This window comes from Lichenostomus cassidix, chromosome 1Aa (genome assembly GCF_008360975.1).
Source record: "Lichenostomus cassidix isolate B80296 chromosome 1Aa, HeHo_3.0, whole genome shotgun sequence".
Taxonomy (NCBI): domain Eukaryota; kingdom Metazoa; phylum Chordata; class Aves; order Passeriformes; family Meliphagidae; genus Lichenostomus; species Lichenostomus cassidix.
The window spans coordinates 4,690,507-4,697,341 of NC_139480.1; the positions used below are offsets into that span (position 1 = coordinate 4,690,507).

Sequence of the window (6,835 nt, forward strand, 5' to 3'; positions counted from 1 at the left end):
AGAGGATCAAATTGAGCTGATGTAATGAACTCATTGTGTGTTAGCAGCTGTGGTTAGAACCTGAGACCTGCAAGAGCAGAAGAGCAAGTTTTTACTTCTTCTTCAGGTAACTCTGAAGGTTTGGCCCTGGAAAGTGCTGACTTCCTCTAGGAACAACCCAGCAAACCACTTATATATGTGTTTAAGTCACTTTAGAACTAGTCTGCTCAACATCTTGTGTGTTTGAATTCTAAATCCTGGATTTATAAGCAATTAAACAATTAAACTAACCATTCATCAGAGAAAACCAAACACCACACTCTCCAGTGAATTATTTCACTGTCCAATTAACATGAACGATAGACAACAGGGCTTTTGACCCCCACAGCAAATTATATAGTTCTGTGATTTCTGCAGCCATGTTAATACATTTAAGGCATGTGAACTGAGATATTTTCACCTTATGGATCAAAGAGGAGATGATCTGTCCTTTAAAAGGAACTTTGGAAAGAGCACTGAAGAGCTGTCATTACTCACATGATACCTCTTGTGCACACAAAAACTGGATTCATTTACCAAGAACATAACACTGACAGCTCACAGTGTATATTAGCATTGGTTGGGTTTTATTTGTTGGCTTTATTCTCTGATTCTATGGAGTTTCTGTAACAGGCCAAGCTAACTGCAGTGAGAGCAATGGACATGGACATTTCATTAAGTTCTTTTTCCTGAGTTTGCCTCTGGTCTGAAGCCTGGTGGCTTCTTTACAGGAGGAAGGAACCAGACTTCCCTCTGGTTCCCTCAAGCTACTGAAAAGTGAGACCATCATTTAGGAGGTCTTTGTGTGGCATCTAAATAAATTACATCTATGGTTGTATCAACATTTTACACTATTGTGAGTCAAATCACTTTAATGTAAGATTAGCTCCTGATTCTTAGTATACTAAACCTTTAATAGACTTACAATTTTGAAATTGAAAAGATCAAAGCAATCATAAGCAGTGTGTATAATATATAGTTTGGAAAGACTGGAATCTTTCTAGTATATATTTTTCTTTATTTGTTAATCTGCAGGGAAGGAGCAACATTCTGTAATAACAGAGGGAAACAGAATTCAGCTACACAATACAGCATTCATAAGTCAGTTCCAGCCTATTCCCTCCCCTTTCTTCTCAAACACTCATAACTTTCTCAAAATAAATTTGAGGGGCTGGAACTATCCATGCTTGGATTCAACTGAAAGGTAAATGCTTAGGATTTTATATTATTTTTTTATGTTAAGATGATTGAGTCTGAATTAGTCAAGAGTGAACCTAACACATTTTTTCTTGTATGTTTCAATTAAAAATGTAATTAGGACAAATAAAAAACGATTAACAATCAAACCTTGAAACACAGACCTGTGAACATGGCTTCGTGCATTTATATTAGGGAGCAGTGCTATTTGTTCTGAAGGCTTCATGTGGCTGCAGTTTTATGCAGAAAGTTGAGGATGTGCTCAGCTGTTTTAAAACTGAGGAAAATTCTTTGCTTTTCATGTAGTAAACTAGTTATCAAGCAAAATGTGTAGGAAAATGCTGAAGGAATAAGAAAAGCATAGGTATATTTCCTAGACATTTTATTAAAATGTATGCAAAGGAAATTTTATTTCTTTTTTTTATTTTTTTTTTTTATTTTTCTGGGTTTTTTTATTAACTTAATCTCAGTTTTATCTATATATTTCCAAATTTAAGCAGCTGGAAGACTGGAACCACTGAAACAATATTCGTCAATTCTCAATGAGATTTATAAAAGAAATCAAGTTTAAAGGAAATGAGACAACTAAGTCTAAAGTTATATATGCCTAAACTCAGCACTTGCATCCAATTTAGGAGAAACACAACAACTGCTTCCTAAACATTTCATTATATCCCACAGTCTGAGGTTGTTTAAGATGACAGCAGTTTGAATAGGAACCATGACAGGAATTTGTAAAAGGTGTTGGTGTTCGTTGATGTTCATATTATTTTTATTGTTGTATTAACTGAGAAAATGAGTGGTAAAAGGGAAATTGAATTTTGAGATGTTTATTCTGAAAGTTTAATCTGAAGTGCTGCAATTTCAATCTTCTCAGTGCTGGATATTTCAACTGTCTTTTTTCAGGATAGAGAATTAAAAAGGTTTTTTTTTTTTTTTTACATTTAGCAAATCAGTATGAAACTACTGCATTCTATGGTTTTGTGCAAAACCAGGAGAGGGATATATCTATTTTGCACTGGATGCAGATATGCTGATCAAAATTCTTATTATCAGCAAAACTTCCTGAAGCTGTAGGTCTGATAGCAGCAGTTCATTACAGTACATTCTTTTGGTGCTTGATAAACATGAGAGAAATCCTGGTGTTTACCTTAAAACTTGTCCATGTTTATGATTTTCAGAGCATCAGATTTCAGTCTTAACTCCCATATTTGAGCACAGCAACTTTTATTCAGATTGCTTTACCCATTTTTATCAGTTTCGACCAGTGAATTAACACACTGGCAGCGTCCAAAGTTTTATCTCAGTTTGGTTTTTTGTTTTGGTTTTTGTTTTTGTTTTGGTTTTGGTTTTGGTTTAGTTTTTTTTTGGTGGGTTTTTTTTTGGTTTGGTTTTTTTTGTTTTTGTTTTTGTTTTTTGGGGTTTTTTTTTGTTTTTTTTTTAACATACTTTAAAAAGTGACTTTCAGGATCCAGTCTACAAATTCTGATTGATTTGGCACAATGACAGATTCTGATTACTTTTTTTTCTCCCTCCATGTCACAGAATCTGTCTTTCATGACTTGTCAAGCAGTCTCTGATTAATTTGGCCTGGTGGTTCATGGGGCAGAATACAGCCTATTTCTTTGGCATTTCCCAGGATGTTTTTGACAATTCACTGTGCACACTCCAGTACCCTGGCACTGCTCACTGGCAGAGCCCAGTGTGTTGCTCCTCATCCATGGCTGGGGACTTGTGCTCATCTCGATTCTGCTATGAGCATTTCTAACCAATATGTAACCCCCTGCTTGTTCAGATCTCTGCAAAATATTTTACTATTAAGCATTTTGATGTTGCCTTGTTTGCCTAACAGAGGATGCACCCTAGAAGTGAAAAGGCAACTCAGTAGATTATCAGTATTTAGCACAAGGCAACCCCATACTGCTGCACTTGTGGTCACCAGTGATGAAGGGAGTGATTTTGACAGGAAAACTAACATTGAAATGACATGGACATGTGACTGTGTGCATGACTTCAAAGAACAAAGAACATAGAGAAATGGAAAAGACCTATTTTATCTGTTTATCTAGCCTTTTTCCCCCAAATGCACTGCAGTCACAAGGCAGGAAAAGTAGAAGATGGCAAATTTGATTGTGGCCTAGATTTCAGTCAACCATGAACAACTGGAATTTGCCAAGTATTCTCTATTCATCAGCATCTGTACATGCAATGAAAACCGAATTGTCCTTTTTTTCCCCACCTGAATTTGGGGACAATTTTTAGATCTTTCAATTGGCCAGTGAAGTTGATGTGTCTGGTAAGGGTCAGTAGAATCTACCAGATCCTTTAACTGCTTATCCAACCAGCAATGGAGAAGTATCTTAGGGCCTTTCAAAATGAAAGAATGTTTAAAATGAGGTCTTGGCACATAAGTCATTAAACCAGCTTGGGTGCATATCCCACCCTGGCAGCTCCTCCTCAACACATATATCCTCTGGGCTGCTTTCAATCAATTTCCTGCCCAGCCTGTGTTTGTGTTTGGGATTGCTCTGACCCAGGTTCAGGACGTTGTGCTTGGCCTTGTTGAACTTCATGAGCTTTGCACAGTGCCACTTCTCAAGCCTGTCCAGGTCCCTCTGGAGGACATCCCTTCCCTCCAGTGTGACAACTGCACCTCTCAGTTTGGTGTCATCAACAAGGTTGCTGAGAGTGAACTCCATCCTGCTGTCCATGCTGCCAACAAAGGGGTTATACTTTATATCCAAGATGGATCCCTGAGGAACACCACTGAGGCTCACCAGAAACTCAGATTCCAGGCAATCGTTGTCATTAATAGAGGTGCTATTTAAAGGCCCTATTCAAATCTTTGCTGACCTAGATCACTCCCATCACAGTATTTTCCTGTGAAAGCAAAAGGATCGATATAAGTGTATTTATTTTAGTTTTTGTCTTCAGCTCATGCTATTTTAGAATTTTCCTGTACTTTGTGCCATCTCAAGAAAACTTGGCCAAGAGTACTACGAGCAAGTGGGTTGCAGGTCTTGGTTGTTGTTCGCCAGCAAAGTCTGGTATGAAAAGGCTATTTAATACAGCCAAGCAAATGGCATAACCCATAAACTCATCCCACTGCCCAAAATGGAACAGAAGATAAGTGAACCTTTGAAGAGAAAGGTGAGCAAACCTACTGTACTGCTGTATGATCTTTAACCCATTTCCCTTTCCTGCCATGAAAGAGCTCTCTGAAGTGCATCTGCTTCACTCCCCTGGTCTTTGCTCAACACACAACAACTATTTCTCTGCTTTGCCCTTCCAAAACAAACATTCTTTCTATCTAAGAAAGGGAAGGAGTGGCAAAATTAATTTCCCTTCTTGAGTTTTATGTCCAGGGGGTGGTCTGCAGCAATGTGCCTCTTAGGTGTGGGTAATTCCATATGGCTGATGTCACCTCACAGGGTGATTCAGGTTTCCTACCCTGAGTCTCTGTAAGAACTTATCTTTCCCCACTGACTACAGGGGGAGCCATCAGTAATCAGGATCCTGATCAAGGTGACTCAGTGACTGGGAAACCCAAGGGAGCTGAATCATACCCTGAGGGTTACTGGGTAGATTATGAGCACACTGTTGCTTTTTAGGATTCTGCCTTGTATTTTCTCTCAACCAAGTTGAACCGGGGCTGAATGCAGTGTTAATTTTTCTGATATCCAGGCACATTACTCATGTCCCCAGACATGAAATTAAAAAAAAATAAATAAAAAAAGGAAAAGACTTCAAACTACCCCCCCTTCCCAAACAATCTAAGGCCTCAGTCCTGTGCTGTGCTGTGCAGGATCTCTTTTGAAATGCAATTTGCCGAATGAGATTTTGATAAATGATGATTCTTCCATGCAAGGAAATAATAATCCACATCATTGTTTTAACATTCTTTAACAGTCTTCTTGCTCTGGTTCTGCAGTATACATTGTTTCAGGGCAATACACTGTGTCTTCTTTAAAGCAGGAGGGCTTGACAGTTATTTTGAGAATGGATATCATAATATGAATTGTATAAGCACATACAGGAACATTTAAAACTAGCACCATCTGAATATAACTTTGCAAAGTTAAATTACTGTAATGTCAGGAGGATAAGAAATGTGTTTAGTGTTATGAAAAGAACAGATATCCTTGTGCCATATACAGTCCTTATCATTTAATGGCATATAACAATGTTTTGCTGTTAGACAAGCGATCAAATTTTTTAAAATGTAAATAACCTTGTCTTAAATCTATTCCACTCTGATCACTGTGTGGCTGTAAAAAAAAGCAAACACAGTGGAGCATAATTTTTAAATGGTATTCAGTCTAGGGAAATAGGTGTCAGTTGTGGGTGTCTTTCAGATGCTGGAGGTTTTAATCTGAGCAAAGGAGATCAATGCACAGAACAGGAAGGAAAAGTCATTGCAAGAGTCTTTGAGAAGTTTTAGGCTTCTCTTCCCCTCCCAGCCCTTTCACTCCCCTGTGATCTTGAAAACAAACTGTTGCCCTTGGCAGTGTTGTTTATGTTGCAGAGGATTTCACCACATTGAGGGAAGAATTAAACTAGAGCTAAGTATCAGAGCTGTTTGAGGTCTTCCTCCAAAGCTCTCTGAAACCCATGCAAAGGGGCTCTTTTAGTTTTTGACTTTTTTCAGCAAGCCATCTATATGTCCTCAACACTGAGCAGTCCTCAGAGCCCTTCTGCTGCTTACTTTAAAGTTTTGCTCATTCCAGCCTTTTTCTGTGGCAAGGACGGTTGGGTTGAAGAGCTATAGAAATCACGTGTCCTGAGACTGTGCCTAGACCACAGAAACTGCAGGTTTTGCTTTATCCAAAACCAGAGCAGCTTTTTGACAGAAGAAAGTATCATCCCACTACAGTGCTTAGTAAGAGAAGCTCAAACCTAATGTGACATATCATTTGATATGGATGACTCTGTCAGCATTTGTCAGGGCATTTGAGACCAGATTTCAACCCCTGTTATCTCCTGGACATAGTGATTTGGCTTTATTGCGATGATACTGAGAAGCTCTCTGGAAATCAGCACCTCACAATAAAAAAACAGAGAGTCTCAGAGAGATAACAGCCTAAATTGACCAGGCAGGTGAACAAGGGGAGGGGAAATAGATGCAAAAAAGAGGTAAAATAACCACCCTGCAAGGTAGATCCATAGAAGATGGACAGAACAAAAGGAACTGGCCTCAAGTTTTGTCAGTGGTTTAGATTAGACATGAGGAAAAGTTTCTTCCCCACAAGGGTTATCAAACATTGGAAAAACTGCCCAGGGAACTGCTAGGGTCACAATCCCTGGAGGTGTTCAAAAAGCAGGTAAATGTGGCACTTAGGAACATAGGCTACCTGGAAGTGGTAGGTTAATGGTTTGACTCGATCTTAGAGGCGTTTTCCAACCTAAACAATTCTGTGATTCTACAATTCTAAGATGTGGAACTGCTATTCAGACCTCAGCTGCCATCGTGTTCATGCAACACTTCCCAGACTGAAGCTAACACCTCCACTGCCAAATGCAAGGCTGGACAGGAGGAACAAAACACTAAATGATGTGTGTGTTGCTTGGACTGCGAGACTGACCATGGATCATGATAATCATGGTTGCTGATCCTGATTCC

The 6,835-nt window shown here is 38.9% G+C and overlaps 1 long non-coding RNA gene across 1 annotated transcript; it reads right to left on the reverse strand.

Annotated features, from left to right (window-relative positions):
* Positions 1–3,215: 3,215 nt before the first annotated feature.
* LOC146443096 (uncharacterized) lies at positions 3,216–4,096 on the reverse strand. The gene is made up of 3 exons (XR_014855924.1): positions 3,993–4,096; positions 3,808–3,927; positions 3,216–3,582 (listed from the first exon to the last, which is right to left on the reverse strand). It is a non-coding gene; the product is annotated as an uncharacterized LOC146443096 (long non-coding RNA).
* Positions 4,097–6,835: the final 2,739 nt, after the last annotated feature.